The 25,409-nt window shown below is 38.5% G+C and overlaps 1 protein-coding gene across 3 annotated transcripts in view; it reads right to left on the bottom strand.

Moving 5' to 3' along the window:
* Positions 1–25,409, bottom strand: part of Ppp3ca (protein phosphatase 3 catalytic subunit alpha) — a 305,434-nt gene that overhangs the window by 200,692 nt on the left and 79,333 nt on the right. The window lies entirely within an intron of this gene.

Raw genomic sequence — 25,409 nt, 5'->3', positions numbered from 1 at the left:
GAGGGAGGTAGAAATCATACTTTTGCTTAACAAAAGCCAAGAGTTAAATCATTTGTTCTGTTGGTTTGACAACTTAGGCTAGCTTTAGAAAGCTAGAGATAGATATAGAAGGAGGGGGAGAAAGGAGGAAGAGAGAGAGAAGAGAGAGAGACAGAGAGAATGAATTTGCTATAACTGAATCCCCTCCTAATCTGCTGCTTAAAACTCCCTGTGCTCCAGGAGAAGCCCTGCCAAGGACTTCCTCCCTCCTTGGCCCTCCCATTGCTATCTGCCACAGCTCAGCACTATGGAGAAACCACTGTAGTATACTTCACATTCTTCACATGAGCAAAAGCCACCAAGCCCAAGACCCTCATCGAATTGGCCTATCATCCACCTCGGCAGCTAAGGAAAACCCTAAGGACATTTTGGGAAAATAATAATGTTTAAATAAAGCTATTGGCATCTGTTCTTCGGCACTCTGATACCTGATCTGATCTCACTGTAGAGCACTTTGGCTCAGTCGTGTGAGGGTAACTCCTAAAGAGAAAGAAACAACTTTAAAAGGCTCCTTTGTAGATGGTAAGATGGGCCCAGCTTTCTGCTGTCTTCTCCACATGAGAAAGAGTCCTTCTTGGATCAGGTCAGTCCTCTCTCTCTGCATCTTTCCTCGGCTTCCCACAACACCTGGGTGCACCTTCTTTACCTTGTGGCGTGTTTCTCTGTGCACAGGTGGCAGCCCCATGCCAACCTAGCGCTCCACTCAAGTCAACAGTGCTGCTTTTTAGCCCTTCTACGTGCTCAGCTCTTTTCCTCTCCGGAGGCCTTTACACTTGTTGCCTCTTCTGTGCCTCGAATGTGTTTCCTTCTGCTTTTCACAGGGCTGCGTCTTTTCATCTGCAGATCTTGAGGGCAGCGTAGCTTCCTCAGAAGAGCATGCCATGGCGTATTATTTATAGCTGGTTCCCCTTTGATTCTCTGTTTTTGCACTCCATTTCCTCATAATACTTGCTTTCCTTTGTGATTTTATTTGTTCATTTGACTGCTACCTGGTCTTAGAGGATATTTCTAACGCCCTGCCTGTTTTCCTTGGCGGAGATGGTACTCTGTGCTTTCTGAATGAGCCATCAGTTGTGGTAATGAAATGGTTCTTCCAGTCAGGCTATAGTGAATTGACTTTTTTACCTGTTTTCTTTTTTTAGTAGGTTTGATAAATGTAGAAGCAAGACTGAAATTTAAACACTGAGAAGTTGTCAGTTTTACTGGTTGGATGTCAGTAGGCTGGTTTACACAGTGAATAGCCAAATAATACCCACATGAAGTAGCACAAAAATATAATACTTGATGTATATAGAGAAAGTAAACTTGAAACACACTTGCATTAAAGACTATTTTGACTAGCATCAATGTTTATTTTAAAAGTATTTTGTGGGGCTGGAGAGATGGCTCAGCGGTTAAGAACACTGGTAGTTCTTGGAAAAGTCCTAGGTCAAATCCCAGCACTCACATGGCAGCTAAAAACTGTTCGTAACTCCAGTTCCAGGGGATCAGACAGCCTCTTCTGACCTCCGTGGGTATTGCACAACACAGGTGCACTTACCTACATGCAGGCAATACACACATAAACATAAGATAAAAATAAAATATTTTTAAAGTATTTTGCCTATAGTTTTAACACTGACTTTCAAATTAAAACAGGCTTTGATAATATGAACTAGGTACTAACATCTATTAAGACCACAAGCTTACTTTTGTGTGTAACTTTTTAGCATTTAATGTAGACACTTTTTGTTGGAACGGCAGTACATGCCTGCCTTCATCCAAGATGGTGGCCCCAAGGGACTGGATCAAAACTGAATCCTTGGTGTGTAACTACTGGGTGCTGAGGCACACTGCCCAGGGCCCCATTCAGGACACCCTGTCAGAATCTAAGCTCTGTGCACCAGGCTTCCAGAAGCACAGGCTGCTGACTGTTCACAGTTGTGTCATTCAAGGTTGTAGCACTTGCCTGGCCAATGCAGGACAGCCACAGCCCAACTACCAGGGACCACAGCAGCTCCTAGGCTCAACATAGGACCACAAAATCTGCTCATATGGCCACTGCACCTGTGTTGCATTTAACTGGCAATTTCCCAATCCTCACCCCTCTGGTTCTTAGGCTCTCATTCTAGGACTGCTCCAGAGCAGGCCTCCAACACACATCTCAAACCTTATTTCCCATCAGCCTGATCTATGGCATGGAAAACAAACATGTAGCATAAACGAATGATATAATGCTAGATCCATGCAAACCTTCAAAAAACACAAGAAACAAAAAAGCATTTCAAAGCTTCAGCCAACAGGGAGACCAACACTGAAGATGTACAAATAAGCCCACTATGTCAGACATGGTTTTATATCAGTGCCTGTTTACCTTAGTGTGAAGTTATGAAACAAAATTTAATTTTATTTCAGTAGATGTGGTATCTTGTCCTTGACCATGAGGCTGATAGCATTAGTTCTATGAAAATTAGCTCTATTTTTATTAAGAAATTAATGCATTTTTAAGAAAAGGCATCCTGGCCTGATCCATTTCTTTTAAACATCTACACTCAACTATTTTTTCCATTAGAATGGAATATACATGCATACACACATACACAAACACACACACACGTGCATGTACATGCACACACATAGACAAAATTGTGTTAATTAAAGAAGAAAAATCAAAGACGAGTTTATATACTTGTTTAATTTAAAAAGTAGTTTATTACTTCTTTTGTGTGAAAGGCAACAAAATTGAATATACGTATATAGCTACATGTACATACATATACATATTCAAGAAAAAAAGTTTTCTGCTGAAAGACCAAATACTAAGTAGAAACAGAGGTACAGGAAAGATATTTAAACTTATTTTCCTACAAATAAAGTACCGAATTCCTTTGAAGCAAGTAAAGAGCTGGGATTCAAAAATCAAACTTTTTCTATCTCAAAAGTCACTGTTTATCTCTGGCCGCAACTAGACTCTTAACTGCCTTTTAATGGATGAAGAAAGAGAAGCTGCACTACATACCAGAGGCTGGAATTATGTTCTCAAATATCTCCTATCACCTATCGCTCAACTAGCCTTCTTCTCAGAGACTTAATTCTCACTCTGATCTAAGATGTTTTGAATGTCTTGCACAATTATTGCTTTACTGGTACTTTGATGACTCATAATTATTTTTAGGATCAAAAATCTAATGTAACCATCCCCCACCTGCCAGTCCTCTTGAGTATAACCAAAGTTCACATCTTTCACTTACAATTAGACTAACTTCCTTTATCCACAAACATTATCATTCAAAGAAAAGTTTAATAAAGGTCAGGAAACAGATTGTGCACCCGTAAGTAGAAGTTTAAACAAAAATTATCTCTGCAGTATCACAGAGGACACACACGAGACTAACTCTGTCCTTCCATCTTACCATGGGCACACTTCAACATGGCACGGTCAGAAGCAAACCAACACATCATTTTCTTAAAAAGTGATGTTCTCTCCCTGGATGCTTTCAACAAAATTTAAATACTTTGTTTAAATTCATTCCCAAAAGCACCTAAGTGTTTGACATCACTGTTGATTACACGCTTTTTCTTTTCCAGCGAAGTAATTCCAAAATCTAATTGTCTAGTCTAAAGCAAAACAAGCATACCAACAAACAAAAACACAAGCAAAGTAGATTATTTCTTTTAATTCCACCAGAAGAAAACGATTCCACCCAGCTTGAGGAGAGGACTTAGAAAGACTTTGAATTTTCTATTACACAACTAAGAAGCAGAAAGAATTCAGGGAGAAAAGTAGAACTTAATGTGAGCAACAATTAAATCAAAACTCCTGTGTAGAGAGAAAAGGTGAAAACTAGTAATTCATCTCTTCTGCCCAGTTTTTCTGGCTGTGCTATTAGAGAGTCGTTTGTGAAGGCTGGAGTGCAATGGGCCTGTAGACAAACTAAAACAGCAGCCATGAAAGCTGGACCCAGCGCTAGCTGAAGCTGGCTTATCTTAGTCATTATATCTTTAGGTAATCGATTACATCAGGGATTCCACATGCATGTCAAGGCAGCCAAAAATCTCATTCCTTAGACACAATAATTAAATTGAAGCTCTCTCATGGTGGCTGACTCAAACACTGCTAGACCTTAATTAAACAGAATCTAGAATAGCTACATGAAGGACATTTAGGGTGACAGGAGGTTCCGGTGATGACTCTTGGGGAGCTACTGGAGCACAGGGGCCACTGGTTTGCACATCACTCGGCAGCCAACAGTTCTATCCACATTCTGGGACAGAGTAGACAAAAGCATTTTGAAGAGTGCGTCCATGCAGAACCTAAGCAGCAGTTAAGCTTGTGAACACTGCAAATCTTTCAGCCTTTCAAGTTTCTGTATGGAGTTCTCATCTCTCCAGAGGCCATCACGACACAAAACCAAGGGGATCGCTTGCTGTGGCAGAAGCTACTGGGAATTACCAAATTACCTAAAATTAATGGGATGTGGCTTTTAGTAATGAATACATTTATAACCAAGTGATGAGTGCCTCACACTCTGAGTTCCAGAGCTGCTAGAGTTGTCGGTCCTGCTAGGTCTATCCAGAGACTGGGTCCGTGTCCGAGGGCCATCTTTCTTCCCTTTCCCCTTCTTACTTAGATTTTGGTTTGTGTTGAAGGGAAAACAGGTTGGTCTTTGAATTAAAAATTCAATCAGACACACAGATGTCAAAAAGACAGAAGAGAAATTAGGGTTTAGCTCAGACAGACACAAACAGAAACATCAGAAGTATAAAAGTGCTTTGTAAATAAATCAGCCTGCCTCTACCTCCCAAGTGCTAAGATTAAAGGTGTGTGCCACCATGCTCAAACTATTAGACTTAGCAAACAAACACCAAAAGAAACACATAGACTATATGAATGCTAACCAATAGTCATTAGCTCATTAACAATTTATTTGCTACTGACTGCCTACCATAAGTGTTAGGTGAGACATTAGAAGGGGGTGAACTAGCAATTAGACATGACCTTAATCATTACTCTTTTTCTTTTAATAGTTATTTTTAAAATCTAATTAAGATACAAACATACTTATGTGAGATGACCTGGAATCTACTTTTTAAAAAATCCACTCATTTCCACTTGAAAACTCACAAACCACTAATTTAATATATAAGTTCTGAAGGAAACAGGAAGGGGTCAAATTCCAGGAAACAACTATCACGGAATATAACACAAGTTTTTTTTCTTAATTTCATGTATGAAAACTAGCAAAAATTGTACTTTGTACCCATTTCTTGTATCAGAAAATCACAGAACTTCCACTTCCAGGCTGTCAATCTGTTTACATTTTGACAATTTTGCAACCCATGTAACAAGGGCTTGTGGTACCAGTGAGCCTGTGTTCTATTACCCACACCACCACAGCAGCATCCAACTGAGCAGCTGGTCACTGCAGGTCAGTTAGTGAGCAGAGGAATGATGACAAACTATAGTGCTTCTAAATCAAGCATGCTTCAAACTCTGGGGAAATCCTTTGAGAAAGCTATTTTTCCTTGTACCTACCTTCACAACGGACAAACTGGATGAAAACTCTCTGCATTTCCCTTTTATTCAACTTCTTCAGGTTGTCCAACCCTACACCTTTATCAATCTGTCTCAAGCAATGTCCTGACTTTCAAATACCATGTGAGGCCCCACCAGCTTTAGGCACACATCCTCACAGATGCTCTTACTTGAGCACCTAAGGACATAGGAAATACTGCTGCCATATAGCCATCTGTGTAAGTCCAGACTAAGAAACAGCGCACCAAGTTAGAGGATGCAGCTGTGGAAATAACCAGGAGGCTAGACATGCTGAGTCCAAATCCCAGTTCCTCCCCGTGTGCTTCGGGCTGGTTATTTATCCTTTCTGACCTCACCTTGCACATACACTAACTCCTGAACAAAGAAGTTGCTAGTCTACTCTTCAGTTCAAAGCTAGTAATTCTTGAAAGAACAAAAGTGAATTCAAATGGAGCCAGAATAGCTTTGGTTTGTATAATAAGGGTTGGTCCATTTTTATAGGACAAATAACAATCTAGCTGTGTTCATGGTTTCTTACTGACTAGCATGTTGGCTTTCCTGTGCCAATGTGAGACTATACCATTTTCCACACATTCATAACACTAGAGACATGAGAGGCTGTATCAGTCACTCTGTCTTGCAATCAACTCATTTTTAGTTCTGAAGTATCCTTTCAAAACAATCTTCCCATATATACGCTTGCTTCTCAATGTGGCTTCCACAGAAAAGTCCCAGTAGGCCTTCCTCCAATACCATGCACATCTTGATCCTCTAGGAAGCAATGTCTCCTCCTTATCACACAAAAATAAGTTAGTCTTCAGTTCTACAAGATGTTGTTGTGGTAGTTTTAAATGATAATGAAAGAGGAGTAAAATAGGAAGGTTACACAAGAAATCATTTCAGTCTGAAAGGTGAACAACCCCAAAGCATCATTCAAGTATAGGCACCCAGAGCATCCTATTGAGAGCACATAACAAGCTGGATTTCATCAGGTCCAGGGACTAAGAGGGAGTGAGAAGGATTAACACAGACTGACTGAGCACAGTGAAGAATACTCAGTCCCTAGCATGCAAGAGACAAACCAAGAGCTCACACAGAGACAGATGTACCAAAATTGCTGCATATGAAATTTAAAAGAGACTAGATCCTGGGACTTGATGTGAAATGCATGCTGTATATTTTAAGAGTTTAAATATTTTTATTGCATTTCCTTGAGACTGTGCTATATGTATATACTGGTGAACTTTTATTGTCAACCTGACACAAACTAGACTCACCTGGGAAGAGGGAACCTTAACTGAGGAACTTCCTTCCTAGGTCAGAGTGGCCTGTGGGCTAATCACTGTGGCATTATCTTGATTGCCAATTAATGTAGGAGGGCCCAGCCTGCTGTGGGGCACACCATTCTTAGGAAGGAGGCCTGGGCTGTAGAAGAAAGCAGGCTGAGAAACCCAAGGAGAGCAAGCCAGGACAGCATTCATCCATGGCTTCTGCCTCCAGGTTCTGCCTTGACTTCTTGCTTTAGCTTCCAAAGGATGGACCATAACCTGTAAGATTAAATAAACCCTTTCCTCTCTAAGCTTCTTTTGGTCAGGGTTTTATAACATGGCAACAGAAGGCAAACAAAGAACAACATGATTTAGTTAAACATGTCATGGAACTGGTTAAGATAGTATTTATACCAAGTCCATCTGTATAGTCAGAGCTCTCTGTTCTTATCTGTACTACAATACCTGCCTCTGGAACGTTTATACAGATGCCAAATACAGGCTCTTGGAGAAACTGCTTGAAAAGAGGCTATTTAAAGTCATTTCCAAGCTACATCATAATTTCAGACATGTCACTGACAGAAAAAAAAGAAAAATTAACTGTGCCTATGAAATTGACAACCATAACCATCAGCCCACATGCACTTCAAAACTTCTACAGGAATGTAATGAAAATGGTGAATAATTTCTCCATGCTCATTCGAATTTTTTTAATGGCTTCCTAGCAAATCTTTTAAAAGATAAAAGGAGAAGCATCTCATCTGATCACACAAAAAGAAGTCTCTCAGACTGCACAGGACAGTCTCCCAATCTGAGCCTTCCACACTGCCCTGCACCACTACCCACCTGCACTGGTCCATCAGCATCTTGGCCCACACAGCCCCCATTCTTCACTAGCCCAGGTGCACTGGGATGTTACCATCTCCTTGAGTAGAATTCCTAGGTCTTAATGCCTGGTGTTTCTCCTTATCCCTGACAGTGCAAGTAACCACTGTCCATATCGCACACACTTTACCATCAATTTATTTAGTGCAAAATGCTACCACATACTGTAGGGTTTTTGATTGACTTTTTGAAAGATCTGAAAGTAACCTCTTATCCTCCAAGATCACCACTACCATTCCAGTCTAAGAAGCTTCTAACCTTCTCTATCTAATTCAGCTGTAGACTTACTTTCCTAAACACTACATCCATAGGCTCTCCAAAAACTACACTGATCTTTACAGTACTTCCCAAAGTGTTTCTTGTTGAAAACCACAAACCAAACCAACACAAATATTTTTTATTAAAGATTCACCTTTCCTTAGCTAGACCTGAGCTATTCCTCTTGATATAGTCCCTTCTTAGGACTAGATTATATTAATTAAAATCTCTGACATCTGGAGATTCAGAAATCTGCTTATATTTGTGTATCTAGCATATTCCAAATATAGTGTAACAAATGACGTTCCCTTCTCCAAAACATTGATGAATGGAACCATTTAGGAAATGGTACAGTCATGTTTAATTCCAAATATCTTTTTAAGCTGTCTACTATCATCTTCCTCCTGTGAACACTGCCATGCCCCTCTCTGTCTTGTGAACACTACCACGGACCCTCTCTGTCCTGTGAGCCTCTCTCTCCTGTGAACACTGCCACGGAGCCTCTCTGTCCTGTGACCCTCTCTCTCCTGTGAACACTGCCACGGACTCTCTCTGTCCTGTGAACACTGCCATGGACCCTCTCTGTCCTGTGAACACTGCCACGGACCCTCTCTGTCCTGTGAACATTGCCACGGACCCTCTCTGTCCTGTGAACACTGCCACGGACCCTCTCTGTCCTGTGAACACTGCCATGGACCCTCTCTGTCCTGTGAACACTGCCATGGACCCACTGAACTTCAGTTCTTACTTCTTTCCCAGCCCAGTTGCTCATTCTGTCTGTTGATAACATCTGTTTCCTTTTAATACACATATAAATTGAGTTCAGAGACGAATGAAAAAAAAAAAAAAATCAAACCTCAGCCAGGAAATCTTCCCACTACCCCATTTTACTGAGTCCTCTATCATTACCAGTTAGAGCATAAACTCCTTCAGGGAAGTTCTTTGATCTTCCTTATGAAGTCAGTGGTTTCTTCACTTTCAGCAACATGTGCACGTAGTAGGGTCTGGATGGAGATGTGTTGGTGACCACACTACTGATCATCTGGTATAAAGAAATGCTGGATGAGAGTGACAGGGCATGCGATGTACTCTAGAGTTAAGAAAGGAGCCGCTGAAACTCTCTGTATTGATTTTTGATCCTCTTCAAGCCAAAAACCCACATAAAGAAACACATAATTTAAAGTGATTTGAAAACACAGCCTTTGGTGACTTCTACCTTAAAAAGAAAAGGTATAGAGAAAATGGGAAGAGTCTGAAAGGAGAAGTAGAAAGACATCTGTTTTCTAGTCAAAAGAAAAATCTTATTTAATTAGTTATAAAGCACAAGCTATTTGCATTATTTAAGGTATTAATTAAAGAAGTCTATTTAAAAATGAAAAACAGACTACATAGTGCTCTAAGTATAAAACAACTCTACTTAAATCAGTTTACACACACACACACACACACACGCACAAAACAACTATCTTTAATGAAAATTCCTGGTTTAAGATTGAGTTAAAGAACTCTGTTATTGTGATACATGACAGATTTTCTTAAATTACGTGATTAATAATACAAAGACGAAAAGAGTACTTCCTTCAGAGATAGCTGGATAAAAATAAAAGAATGAGAAAGAGTCACCACCCTCAGAAGCAAAGCAAAGCACATACAGGAAGTATAGCATAGGTTAATTCCTTCAGAGCAAAGATGATTTACTTGCTATCAAATTCAGTTATATAAAAACTAACTAGAATGGAAAACTCCCTGATCACTGATCCAACTCTATGGTCGACTTTGGGGACACTGAGATGCACTAATGCTCTCTTTAAGCCACGCCAGGAAACTTGCACCTTATCTTAACCTATGCCTGGCTCGTTGTCCTCACCAAAGATCTTTCCATACCAAATCTATGTCACATGACTACATTCTGTCTTTTCTACAAAACACAATATGTACTTCATATCTACCATTCTCATAAATAAAGAATTCAAAAAATGTATATTATCCATCCTAATGTGTAATATTGTCAACAATTTTGTGGTTCTTTTTGTATGTGTTAACTTGTAGTCAGAAAGCCAGATACTAGAGGAGATATTTCAACAGAAAATAAAAATGATGTAGGAAATTAATTATAATTGTTAAAGAACTGAAACACCAAAATGAGAACATTGATATTAGAAAGAAACAAACAGTAGCAATAATTTTATCAATGTTTATTGGCTACTACTGTAGATAAGCCCTTTGACAGGGTGCTGGTCAAAGGGCAGGAAACCCTTCTGTGCCTTACAGATGCAGTAAAATAAATGACTTGTAGAGCTAGAGGGAGACATGCATATAAGGAGACAGAGATGTGAAGAGCAGACAGAACAGCAAGAGCAATGTCTAAAGAGGGCATACGTTTAATTGATTGTGAACGGTACTAGAAAGGAGCTTTCAAAGGGCACATGAAAGAAAGAAGTCTAAGGTTCTAGTCTGCCCACTGTCTCTCACAACTCCATCAAACTTCAATTCCTCTGAAAACAGAACACTAAACCCTCTTACAGCTTGATAGGTGAAGCTCCTTCTTCTCTAATACCCTGCATTGCTTTACAATTCAGAATGACAGAGACATCTTATTACAACAGTAAGATGTGAACTGAACCAGAGCTTTAGAGCCAGAGAGACCTAAGTGTGCACTCAGTTTCTAGATTAGAATTCCTTCCTTGTACTGTTCTCGCTACAATCAGAGATGATACATTTAAGACATGTAAACATAATTGGTATGGAAAAAAATAGCAATTATCTTCAGAGATTGCTATATTACAAAATGTAAGGTGAATTCTCACCTCTCAGAACTTTAAATGAGTCTGTGTATTGGCACTTTTATCAAATGGTGAACACATTGAATCTACCCAGCTGCTGGGGAAGGGATTTTATCTTCAGCAGTCATACTAATAGACATAAAAGTAATCAATATTTACTTCACATTTCAAATTATCAGTATCTATGTAAAGACAAAATTAACAGACTTCCCTGTTGTGTTTTATTTTAAAATGTTCTCTTTTGTGGCAGGGGCAGGGCCTCACTCTGTACTTCAGAAGGGCCTGGAACTTGCCATGTAGCTCAGGCTGGCCTTGAACTCACAGCAACCCTCATTCCAAAGCCTTTGAGTGCCAGGATTAGAAGTGTGAGCTGTAGCACTCAACTCAGACCTGTAATTAGTAGTATCATATTGTTTCTTCCTGCCTGCCCTTCACTGATAGCTACACTTTGTAATTCAAACCTGTATTGAAATATCTTGAAGACTTCTGTCAGATAGTCTTAAAAAGAACACTTAATAGCAACAATATGCAACCTACTGCTTTTGGCATTTTAGAATATTTGGAAAGAAGACCAGCTTGACTACAAGTTATGTGAGACCAATTTGCTTTACCATGGACATAACTTGAATATACTGTTAGTAAAAATAAGACAAGTAAATGTAGTTTTGCATCTTTATTTTATGTTATATAACATAAAACATTTCCTAATGCCTGTGTTAGCCCTGTACTTACATTAAACCATTCATTCAGAAATGCAGTGATCTTGGAACAACACTAAAACATTTTTCATTTGCTACAAGAGCAAAGGAGAATAAAGTTTTGATTTTTAGGTTTCATTTTTCATGAAATATCAAACAATCATAAAAAATTTAAAATGAAGAAGTCATTCCTTTGTAAGAAGACTAAATGTTAACATTCCTATTTCTTGACACATTCATCTCAGTTATCAGAACTAATTAGGTTTTCAGAACATGACAGAGAATTTACAGCAGACTTTGGCTTTCAATTTCACTTAATACAGACAGACCTTCATAATATCTACATGTACTTGTTTCATTTTCAAAGTAAGACTAAAGATGACAGCATTGTATCTTAGCCCTCTCAGTTCTGTAATCTATGTCAAGTTTTAATATGACAAAGCTAAACAAAAGAAAACAAGTTTAGTATCATGTCACATTATGAAGAAGGTTGCATAATAAATTTAGAACATAATACAAAATCTAAGCAATTAATTTGAGCTAATTTTTAAATAAAGTTTACAGAAAATTATTTCTCTAACTCTCTTACTGCCAAAGTATAAATTAATAACCTCTGAATGTATTTTTGATGACTACAAATTGTGGTTCTGAAATGTTTCATAAGATATCAAGCAAACAGTTTATTAAACATAATATATTAAACACACATTTATATGCACTTTAAAAACAAAGAGAAAAACTGAGTTCTCAGAATGAGAGTTAGTACAATTTCTGGTATAAATTAAACAAATCTACAACATATTACTAAGCTGTCCTCAACAATGTGCATCCTCAACCATAGTCACAAGTTACTATGGTGGACAGAATGTATGCGATTCAGAGTGGGGCCCTTCACCATCGTGCAAAGGAAGATAATGAGTATTTCAGCTGTTTCTGTGACGAATTTAATAAAATATTATGGTAGTCAAAAGGACAGCAAATTCTGCTATTTTCTATAGTTATCACAGAAATAGCGGAATTTTGACACAAGTTTCCTGCCACCTCCTCAACTGTGTAGATGATGCTATGCATGTGTGGCTGCTGGTGGCTTTTGATTCAAAACACGTATTTCCCATGCACTGCTGAACCTCATTCCAATTATTTAACCTCATAAATTATGAGCTGTACTTTCTGACACCTAAATATTGAATTAGCATAATTAGCTAATCTGAAGTGACTTTTTAAAAATCTTTCCATTCCACTCATTAGCCTCAACTTTTTTTCCCCCAAGTAAGGTTAATTTTTTTCTTAACTGCAAAATGTTTAATAGGGCTAATGAGCAAGAACATTTCCCTTGGTAGGTACCATGGATTGTTAACATTTACATTAAGGGGAAATGAAAATTTTTAAAGGGAAGTAAAAATCACAGTATCTCAACTGTGATTAGCAACTGCTCTTTCCTTTGAACAACTGTTTTGGCGTGGTGATGAAAAGGGAGAAAGGAGCTGATCCCTTTTTTCAGATCAAATAAAGTATCTTAATAGCCTGTAAGAGAATAATGCTTTTGAATTACTGTACTCCTTAACCTAAAGAAAGTTGGTATTACTTGTACTCAATGTTTACGTTATACATTTCACAGTGACTTGTGGAGAACTGGTAATGATCTCCATAGCTCTGCAAGTGCCACAGAAATATGTCTATATAAAGACCAATATAAACTAGTGAGAAGAAAATGACAGAGGGAAGTTGCACGAAGTCTTGTAAAGTCATTTATCAGGAAAAGATATGAATCTATACATACATGTACATATCACACTACACATTTCTAAGGATAAACATGTTTCATGTACTTATGCCTTATGCATTATTTGTGCATTATGGTATCTACAAGTGAAAGGACTTTAAAACATTTTTATTTTATATTAATAACCTCAAATTGCAACCACAAACATATTTCCACTATGCAAATAAAGGAATAACATATAGTATCCCTAGCTGCTAAAAGTAAACAGAAACATCGACATAACCTACACAAGATAAAACAAAAATTAATTTGGATCCAACAATGACTAGCTCTTTGGAATACAGTAGTAAGGCATTTCATCTATTAGAATCAAGGACCATTTTTAAAATGTCCTATAATGGTTGACGACACCAATTCTCTAATGTGCCCCTGAATAATAGAAAACAAAATGCTGTAGGTTAAAAGCAACAGTCAAGTTCTGCAGAGAAACCCAGCCTCTCAAAAAAAGCAGCATTCAAGTCCCAGGTGATCAAAGGTGCACAACAACAAACTGCCACTGCAACAAGTGCATAGTCTAACACCTCCTTTCTCTTCTTCCCCAGGACTTGAGAGATTGAGGCTACACTGATATCAGCCACCTGGATAAGACCTTTGCCACTTCTAACGCTCCGTCTATAAGCAAGCCTGTGTAAATGCCAGAGGCGGTCACACTGAGGAGAGACATAGCACAATTCCAGGCCAAGATCTATCTCCTCTTTAACTAAAGGTTTGAACAAATGTCCCATTAGGAACCGAGGACCAGACCATCCTGCCGAAGAGTGACTGTCTTAGGTAGAATACGCCCTTGCCAAAGTGGAGCATTCTCACATACCCCGCCGCAAAGACAGAGGATAAAATGTAAGACAAAAATCCATCTAAGGAGTATACTATGCCCAATGGCTAGGTGAGGATAATTATGTTCAAAATGCACCGCGGATTCAGAGTCAACCCTAGACATAGCCCGATTCTAAAGTCCATATCCTATGTCAAAACACCATACTGTTGTCACGTGGCCAATAACCTGTCATTTTTAATTGCTCTTATTTTTCACCTAAAGAGCTAGTATAAACATGTTTTATTTCTTGATTTATCTGTCATGTGATGAAGCAGAGACTCTAGTTGGGTTATATATATAAACTAGAGAATTATTAACATAGAAACAGCCATTCAGTGAAAATACCATTGTTTCTTATCTTTTCTGATTGGTTGTGATTTTTTTTCCCCCTTGGTAATAACTGAACATAAAAGTAAGACACACAATGACAGAAGAAAGAAAAGTTCCGCTAATAAATCCCTGCACTCAACATTTGTAATTTCATAAAATTGCCCTGTTCTGACTTTTTCCTAGTTCCCTGACTAGAACTTGTGATGCTAATTACTCTTGCCTTTATTTCCCCTTCACATCTCCTATTCATGATTCAAGGACTTTCTTTTCCCCTTAGAGACAAGAGTTATGCAACTTGGGAGTCTTTTAGATAGACCCACTGAAAGGGTACTCCAATTGCCTCACCCTGCGTCCCTGTTCAGCATGGAAGAAGCCAGAGCAGTCAGCATCTCTATTCCCTAGTGGCAATTTGGGTAACCCCTTCAGAGAATGGCGTGATAGGAATAGGAGGTAGGAACTAGCTAGGCAGTTAGGGTAAAAAGACCCTAAAGAAATGTAGCTAGTTTCTTGACTAAAAGCTAAAATGTCCTTGGGCCTGTTAGCAACATACTGTTCCAAGGCCAGAAATGTCGAAGGTATTTGGGAGCTTGTATGTAATCCATAAAAGATATTAGGGTTACCTCCTCAGAGGGGGGAATTTTGGAGAGGAGGGAGTGGGCATGGATTTGATCAAAACACCTTATATGCATGTATGAAATTCTCAATAAAGTTTTTGTAAAAATTAAAAATTAAAAAAAAACTCTTATTTCTGCTGGAATTTTCCAGCAGAAATAAGAGGTTTTACAAAAATTCAATTTCCCTTCCATCCCAGTTAAAATTAAGTATGGGTCTGGGGTGGAAAGAACACACCTGCCTCCAATTCAACACAAAACCACTTCACCTGTCATAGCATTTGGTAAACCCACTCAACAATCAATATACTTTCTGAGATTTTTAGGCATTGATCAAATTTTGAAACAACAATGATGCTGTGTACATAAGAATAACAGACCAAACCACATACCAAGGATGCTCATTAAAGATTTTTGCCTATGTTTATTTAATGGAGTTATTCATGTTGAGCTATAATTATTCCAAAATGACACTGCTTCCCTACCACTTACGACCACAGAGAAGGAGCCTGCTGTATTATTTTTCAGATATGTTCTTACAAATCATATACACAAGAAGCAAATGGTGTGTGTCAACTTGGCGCAACTCCACCATCTGCTTTGTGTAACTAATCAAATTCAAAGTATTAATCAAAGATTCAATATAGACAGCACAGATACTGTTAAGTGCGACAGTCCCTGTCTCTCTTGAGCTCTCTCAACATGTATTCATAACATGTACATAGACACATATATTTATATAACACAAACCAAACACCTTCAAGAGCCCAAGGCTTCATACATTTATGACCAATTTTGAGGCAAGTGTTTATTAAAAAAATTCCAGCTAGATATGGTGGCCAGCCTGGTCTACACAGAATTTCCAGACCATCAAGAGTTATACAGTAAGACCCTGTCTCAAAATAATAATAATCCAACTGAATGAAATCAGTAGTATTTATAACGATATGAACAAGGAAATGGTATAATTGCCTCTTCTTATATAAAGTCAATTGGTTATATAAACCATAATACTGATAAATAACCAATATTTGTGACTTAACTAGATAATAGGCTAGATATGTTAATCCTCTAGACAACAACACCAAACTATTCTGTGATGCTTACTGTTACCTATTGTCTTTTAGGTCCTGAGAACACCCAGAGTTGGTGAAATAACTCACAGAGACTAATGCAAAGAGAGATACCTTATTAAAAATGGAGGACAAAGTACATTAGATACATGTATAGATATTCTATAATGAATCCAATTGTGTTGTACAATGAATATATGATAATAAAGATATTAATGCAGGCAAATGCCATTTCTTTCTCCCATTCTCCCTCTTTCTCAACCTACCACAGGTACATGCCAGCCAAGAGCAGCTCTTTAACAATGTGCAGTTCTTCTCCTGTCCTAAGCACTGAGCTTAGGCATAAATGGTTCCTCTGACTCCCCACTCTAGGCCCCTACTGGAAAAGGAAGGAGGTGAGGAGGCAAAAAAATCTACAGCTCTTTAAAAGATCTGATAGATCATATCAGATCTAAACCTAAAGCAGCAATTCCAGCTTAACTCTCAGTTTTCTCAAAGACACTGCTTGCTAGTGCTTGAATCCAGGGTTGACATTCTATCTTTCACATCTCTTTGGTGCACCTGCCTCTGTGGCCATTATCTCCTATGACCCCTAATACCCAGTACCACTGCCCCAGGCCATCAAGCAAACTAAGTTTTCTCTTCTATTTTCTTACCACTTACATGACTGCAGACTTCTAGTATCCCAGTCGTTTCATTCATCTGCTCAACAAATTATTGATCAACACTGATTTTCTCTCTGGACTTTAAATTTCCTATTTTCAGATTCTCTGATTAACACAGGATAAAAGATTACAGTGCTATGACACAGTTAAGCCATTGCTCCATCCCCTACACTACAATCACACCATTCTAGGTCCTCTAATGAACAATTTAACCTCTGGAAAGTGTGAATACATGAGGAGGAGAGGAGAAAGGAAGCCACTCTCTCAGGATTCACCATAGAAAAAGACAAAGCAATTCCAGTTACCTCTAAGCAGGTACGGTGAAGAACATACCCTAGAAAACTACACAGCAAGACCTTTAATCCCAGTACTCGGGAGGCAGAGGCAGGTAGATGTCTGTGAGATCAAGGCCAGAGTGGCCTACGTAGCGAATTCCAGGCCAGCTGGGGCTACGGGCAGACCCTCTCTCAAGAATAAACACAAAAGCAAAACAAAAGTGCAAGATTCATCAGTCACCTCTGCAATCAGCAGGAGAGCCTCATGAACATTAAACATTTGATGAACAATTAAAAACAAATTAGATACAACTCAGAAGTTTATTTCTGTTTGTATGCTGAGTCCACACCATTTCATGGCATCAGTAAATAAACCATACACATTCTGCAATCAGGAAAGAAACCTCTATTAAAAAATGATCTCTTATTTAAAAAATTTCAAAATCAACTGCTCTATCACTGTCTTTTAATTCCACGATGATAATTTTTATTGCATGCAGTGGTGATGGTATTGGCAATGTCTCACTGAACAACTAGGTAACAGAATTGGTATTCAAGCAGATATGCCCTTGGACAAAACTGGAATAGTACTAACATCATACAGAAGCGATCGAAGAAAGAACGCTGTTAAAGAGGGAAAACAACTCCCATTACTAAGTTTAGGAGAACAAATCTGTGTTGGCCAGCTCACCCTCAGTGCCCCTCCATGTTGAATCCTGAGTCTTGCCCTTCAGATAGTGCTGCTACAGGATGAAGACTTTCTGCATCACTCAACCAATACAGGATGATGTCAGCTCAACACTCTAAACCGAAAACTGCTGAATGTAAACCTGCATCCAATTCATCTTTGTATTATACATTTTATACAATACCTAACCCTACATAATTACAGGAAATGAGCAGTATGTAATGGACCAAGGGTCTGCCATCCCACAATACCAAAAATTAAAAAGCAGGCACTCAGGACTAAGATGCAACACAGGAAAATATTGTTTTTACTCATTTCTTGGAGGAAGCAGAAAGCTTCAAATTGTATAATTTTAAATCACAAAAAGGGAAAACCCTATCAATTGTCACTTCCAAATTTGCTATTCCTCCTAGGGAATTACACAGTTCTCCCTGTAAAGCCACAGTCAGATGCCTGACCTCTAAATCCACATGCTATGCCTGACACTGGCCCCTCATTATCTCTGATCAGAATCTACATTTGCTCAGTGTCTCCTGGCACTTCGGAAAGATAAGAGTCACCTTATATCACACCACAGTATTCAAATCCTGAAGCCCCAAGAAGCTTTAAGTGTCATTAATTCCTGTTATCTTTGATGTAAAAATCCCTGGGAAAGAAAGGAAAGGGAATGAGGGAGAAAGAGGGGAGAGAGGGAAGGAGGAAAGAGAGAGAGAGAGAGAGAAAGAGAGAGAGAGAGAGAGACAGGAAGAGTGACAGGGAAGGAGAGAGAGAGAGGGAAAAAGAGGGATGAGGAGGGGGAGAGAGAGGAGAAAAGGAGGGAGGAAGAAAAAGGAAGAGAGAGGAAGAGAGGGAAGGAGGGACGGACTAGTAGCTAGACAGTTTGAGGAAGACTCAGCAGTGAGCATCGACACCTAATTTTCAACCTGACATCAATATCAAAATTCCCCTCCTTTCCTCCTCCCAAACTCAGTAGTTTTGCTTCTCATTTCATCGGAGAACAGACTATTCTTGTTTTACTAAACAATTATAATAAAGATAACAATGTCTCCATGTTACAACAGTTGCCTTTGTGTACAGTTACTCTGTTTCTTCAGTTTTGCACTAGTGCACTGAACACTTCTGAATTAAAGCTGTGCATCGGAAGGGCTGGCCGCAAAGGAGGCAGAGAGCAGCGGCCTTCGCACCGGTATTTTATTGCATGTATTGCTTTTACTACTAGTTGTATTCTTTAACAAAAAAGTCTTACATCACACTATCGATTCTGCAAAGGTCAATAGTAGTGTATTGCTTTGATGTTAATCCTCTTGAAATAAAAGTGAAATTTCAAAAATTCACGTAACTGAAGACTTATTTCAATGTTGTTTTCATGTGTCAAACTTCTGTATGGTGCCACATGGAATACTGATCACAGGCTCACTGAGACATCTAAACTCCCTTTAGTTTGGTCTTTTGCTACTGTAATCATTCAGTTTGTATTGATATTACAGTTTCTTAAAGAAATGATTAAATATGCCTGAAATTGACTTGTTTGCCCTTCTTTTCCCCTCTCTTCCCTCTCTTAAAGTAGGGTGATTTTTAGATCACTTTGTCCATCTTTTATTTATATTCCTGTCATTGGATGACCAAAGTAATAGGTGATTTACCAAAGTCTAACAATTTCCATTCATTTTTTGCTCTTAGACATGATACTGGTCTTCTACATGATGCTTGTTTCAACGAGGCTTTCACTGGAAATATGTGCTATGCTGCAAATGTACATGTGTGAAGTATTCCTAGAGAACTGTTACTAGAAAACACAGGGACTGTATAAATAAGAAAATCAGAATCAGACTGTCTAAAATTATTGAACATCAGAAGAGACTCATATCAACCAGGAAAAGGATGCTCTCTTTCAGGTTACAATATTATAGCAAAGTATAATGTCAGCTTTGTTCACTCTAGCCAATCCCCATGACTTGAGTGATTTGCAATAGGTTGCTAATTAAATGATGCCACATGAACAATGCTAGAAATTTCAAATGCCCACCTGCAAAAGGTGGAACTACACACTTTCAAAGGACAACAGTCCTGATCACCGGCCAACAATGATGGCAAATATTTGCCGAGTCAAGCTGCTGGCTCCCAAATAAATCTGCTGCTCAAATAAACAAGCTGCTGGTATCAAGTAAACCATATCTACAACAGAAATTTCCACTTAAGTGATCGTTAAGAAGTCTGATGCAGTTAGACTGAGTTATGATGACTGAAGAATTTTAATGATGGAAGGAATAAACAGGCCTATTGAGAAACAGCTGTGCGTATGGGGAGTGCTTACCAGCAGGACTGTCTGGTCCCAGGAGTGGCAGCACAATCTGAGGGCTGTTTGTCTAGGGCAGCACATAAAGTCACAGCCACAGGAGAAACAAAGAGGACCAAGGAGACTGGCATTTATTGTGTGTGTCAACTATGAAACAAAGCATGGAACTAGATATTCTCAAGTATATTATTTTATTTACTGTTCTCATTAACACCACGAAGTAGGTTTCATTACTGCTATTTTTTTTTTTTTTTTTTTTTTTTTTTAGCTTTGAAGAAACAGAGGTTGTGAAAGCTTAACTTTGTGAGGATCACCTACAAAAGGACACAGAGTGGCATCTGTGTGGATCTATTCTGATCTCAGAGACCATCCTTCTTCTGCTGGGTGCTCCTGGGCAGGACAGGCCCTTAATCTACCAGAGTCTCTGCATCTTAGTAAGGGCTTGGAAGACACTTTTAGGTTACTGTTGACTTGTGATTCATTTCACTCTGTCAACTTCCTCCTTATTCCTTGATAAGCATGGAATGAAAAGGCTGATTAAAGCAGAGAAGGAATATTGTTTCAAGAGAAAGCATTTTAGAAGATGCTTAGCTTCACCCTGGGTTGAAAAACAGAGGCCTCCTTCAGGACATTTTTTACCATGTTCTGTATTCAATGAGAGAACCCAAAAGGCTTATCATCTCTGCTATTTTATTATGCAGAAACTGTTAGTAGTTTGTTAATAAATCCAAAGATATTTATAATTTGTGGGTTGTGCTAGCCCTATCTACAGCATGGACTTCAAAGACAACTGATTAAGTATATTATCCGTATTTAAAAATAAAGATGTTATGCTAATTAAAAGGATTGCTATATATAAAATACTTGGACTAGTACCTGGCATGTAGTCTGCTCTGTGAAGTGCTACTTATCTTTATTATGATGGATGATACATCTCTCCATGTAACATACAGAGCATCTACATAACATAATACAGGTAAACTAACTGATATCACTTAGGATACTGCTTAAGACATAGCTAATAATGTTAACGGCTGTGTAAAAGGATTCATGTTTAGCATATACATACTACTTATTTTAGTCTATGAATATTAGAGCATATTTGTGCTTAGAATGTACCAAAAGGGTATTTTTAATTTCTTTCTCTAGAACATTCAAAATGTATAATCAGTTTATAGTGCTCTATAATTCATATTCAAATCAAATTTATTAATATTGTGCCATACTAGTCTCCAAGCAGGAAAACATAAAATTCTTTCCAACCAGTAGATATTTGATACATATAAAAAACAAATAAATATGTAAATAATTCTTCTAAAGAATTACATGATCCCATTTTTTTTTTTAAAAGAACTTCAATTCAAAACAAAATCTACAGTATAAATGCAAAATTCTCATGAATTCATTTATGGAAGCAAATCCTATGGTAGGTAAATAAAACTTCCCGGGGGGGGGCACACTATAGAGGACCCTTAAGGAACTATGCAAAGGAATCACCAGTGAACCTTGGGAGCTGTGGTCCCTAGCTCCAGTGGTCAACTTTCCCAAAGTTTCTGCTCAATTACTGTAGCAAGCAGATAAACAAGAAAGGAGACCAAGGCCAGGGTGGCACACTGTAGGCTCTTCCCCTCACACAAGAGGTCACTGGCACAACTCTTGTTTTTTATGTTCATTTACTTTATGTGTATGAATGTTTTACCTACATGTTTGTAAATGCATCACGTGAGTGTATTGCCATAGAGGCCAGAAGAGGGCACTGGATCTCTTGGAACTAGAGCTATGGATAGTTGTTAGCCACCATGTGGGTGCTGGGAACTGAACCCAGGTCCTATGCAAGAGCATTCAGCACTCTTCATCACTGAGCCACCTCTCCAGCCTCTGATGTAACTCTGAAATGTCCCCTTATTTCAGACTTATTTTACAAGTGTAAAGCAGAAAACTATCTGAGTTAAAGCTTTCATTAGCTGGACTTTGACAAGAAGGTGAGATTTTAACTCATACACAAAACTTAAATACTTCTCTCTTTGGGGAAATTTTCATTTCTTTGAATTATTTATTTTGCTGTCATTATCTATAATTGAGTTTACCCCCTTGTCTGGCCCCTCCCCATCCCCAGCTCTCCTCCCCACCCATACTACCTCCCCCACACCCCCATCCATGGTGAGAATTCCTCTAATAAAAGCCCTAAGGAACTGCTCAGCTGTCTGTGTGCTTAAGCCTGGCAATAAGGTCTTCAGTTTACCTTCTTGAAATTCATTAAACCTCTGAGAAATGAAATCTCTTTGCAAAGAAAACAGGCACATTCACTGTTAATTCTCGAAACCTAACAAATCACCCCAAGTAAAGATTTTCACACAAGCACTCCTGGTCATAAAGCAACCTGAATGCATGGGGCCAGACAGACTTTGGTTTGGGGTCTTGGTTACAACCAGGCAGTGGGGCGTACCTCTTCATCTCTGCCCTGGGTTTCCCCAATTACAAAAAACGAGAACCAGAGGCTTTCTTCAGTTTCTATTTAAATGATTTTATACTGTGAACACTTCCTTCCCTGTCCTCTGAGGCAAGCAACATTGTATGTTCCTCCTCTATCACTGTTCTTCACCATCCCCAAGCCAACTGTTTCCCCTCCTGTGTCCCTGAGATAAATTCAATTTTGGAAACTGGTCAAAGCACAGGTCATAAACCCAGCTGTGATGAATCTTGCCGATGAGACATTTTCTTTTCACTTTCAAATTTCCTTCTTCCTCTCCAGTTGACAGGTCAACAACAATCACGCATTCAACAAACATCTACAATAAGCCTGGAACCCTCACTGGCCAGGATCACTGGGACATTAAAAAAAAAAAAAAAAAAAAAAAAAAATTCCCAGCAACATCAATACCCCTCCACTCAGGCTAGTTCACATAGTGGGGACCAGTTCTTTGCAACAGGAGGTTTGTTTTGCTACACAAGGAAGATCAAGAGTTTTCCAACATGAGTCTAGGAAATGAGAAATCTTAGTACTAGTTTAACAAATGCTATTGGGTTATATCTGATAACAGTATAAAAGCAACCGGGTTAGAATGATAAAGCATATTATTATTTTGTAAGATTCATTCATAATGCTGCACTGGAATCATTACATTCAGAACAACTGGTAAATGCTGGACGATGTTTTAGATTCCCTAGGTAAGAAAAAACATCTTCCTCCCAGAGGCTGGCCATCAATGAGAGCAATGTTTCTACAGGTTAGCATGAGCTTACGATAGATACAAACATTAACATGAGCTTGCAATAGATACACGTTAACATGAGTTTGCCAGACTCTCATTCATGGACATCCTTCTCAAAAGTACTTTCTGAAGACACTACACATTATCTGTGTGCCCCTGACTCCATCCTTTCAAAAGTGAACACTAACAAAATACTAAGTGCTGTGCCAGACAGAAAGCTGAAGAAACTTCCTGTCTAGTTTGAGTTCTAATCACACTTGTATTTTAAGGCAGAAGCTGCTGTTTTCAGCCTCTGCCAGTTTTAGCTAGCTGACCAGTTTAGCAAGCATTACAGTAAGATGCAGCTTCACTGATGACAGTTTTTCTTCATGACTCATCTTCAGCTGTGCAGGCTTCTGAAGACAGCAAATCATAGCTAGCTGAAAGGTGCATGCTCTGGTCTAAAGGGATCTTTGCATCACTGGGTGTCATAATGTCTCTGATTGAAATTTCCCCTTAGATAATTCTTAGATAATATATTTATATTCTATTAAAAATTTAATAACCTAAAACTCTAATATTCTGGGTTCCTTTCTACTCTTAAAGAACAGTTCTCAATCCAAAAAAGAAAGCTCAAAGCCTTATACAAAATTTAAATGCCCTGATAAAGTCATTCTTCAAAACAGCATATCTGATTTCTCAGAAAATCTTTTTATTTTTCCAATACCATTCTAATCTGTCTGGGAATACCTATGCTCTTTCTAGAATGCTGTCATCCAAATAAATCTGCATATTAGATGGTCTCTCATCAATGAAAACAATTTCAGGGTCAGCCCTACAGAGCTAAGTTATTAATTCAAGGCTACAGGCCAACAGTACACTGTGGCCTGCCACCTCTGTCTAAAATACTAAATCCAACTATCTTCACCTTTTCTGAAGCAGAAACCTCTGTTCCTCTAAATTGATTCCATAAACTAACCCGACAATCTTATAATAATATCTCAATTATAATTATCATCTTTAATCAATCACCTCTATCTCTTGGTTAGCCCTATCTGCAACAAGCCAAAGGGCAGATTCATTAAAGCAAACATAATTACTTTCATTGTCCTAGAGAATAAATGAGCTCTTGAGAAAAAAAAAAGAAAAGAGGAAGGGTGGGAGAGAGGGAGGAGGTAAAGAGAGTGAGAGGCATGTAACCTTTTGCAGAAGCAAAGTGGGCCAACTATCAAAGATGTATCTTTTAGCACATAAGTACAAAGAACATCATCAATAACTTTTATTGACCATGCGCTATATTTTGTTGTCTACCTAACGTGATAAATATTGTTTTACTTAACATTCAGAAAACTAGATGAGGTAGGTACCACTGATATCTCCAATTTGGATATACTAAATCTGCATCTGGCAGTCAAAGCCCCTGAGATCAAAACAAGTGACAGTCCAGGGTCTTAGAGCATTTCGGGGATAGGCTGACTCAACCCCTGAAGCATGTGGTCACTTATGCATGACAGTATAGGGTTACTAGGAAAAGGTCTATAAATGGATGTAACAACATATATATCTACCCTTGAGCACTTCAGAACCAAATGGTTAAACTTGAAGTCATAGCTAGAATTTGTTTACTCTTTAGTATTTATAAGACATTCTACCTGTTTTAATGTAATCTTGTTGTTTACACCTGTTCCAAAATAGGTGGACACCCCCAAAACATTTACAGACACCACAGAGTAACTGGACTTTAGTGAGGAAAAATCAAAAATAAAAATGAGGTGGTGATATGGCGCAGCTGGTAAAGCAGCTTGCCACCAAGCCTAGTGACCCGAGTTGATTACAGCAACCCATATGGTAGGAGAGAAAAAACAACCACAAGCAGTCTTCTGATCTCAACACATGCACATGCAACATGGCACATGCACACATACACACATTACACATACAAACGAAATAAAGGAATGATTTTTTTATTTTATTTTAAGATCATCTACTTTTGCAAGCATGTGGATAATACCATAGCAAAGCACTGGGCCAGAGAGTCACATCATATGCTAGTGGACTGGTTTAGAAATTTAGTTCTGCACACTTCCAAATTAATTTAAAAATTGCTGCAAGTTACCTCACATTCTTCTATCACTTAAAAATACTAATATTCTTGGGAGGCAGAGGCAGGTGGATCTTTTTGAGTTCGAAGCCAGCCTGGTCTATATAGTGAGTTCCAGGACAGCTGAGACCCTGTC

Source organism: Nannospalax galili, unplaced genomic scaffold, assembly GCF_000622305.1.
Source record: "Nannospalax galili isolate Female #2095 unplaced genomic scaffold, S.galili_v1.0 scaffold189, whole genome shotgun sequence".
Lineage (NCBI taxonomy): Eukaryota > Metazoa > Chordata > Mammalia > Rodentia > Spalacidae > Nannospalax > Nannospalax galili.
This window is presented reverse-complemented; position numbering and strand designations above follow the sequence as displayed.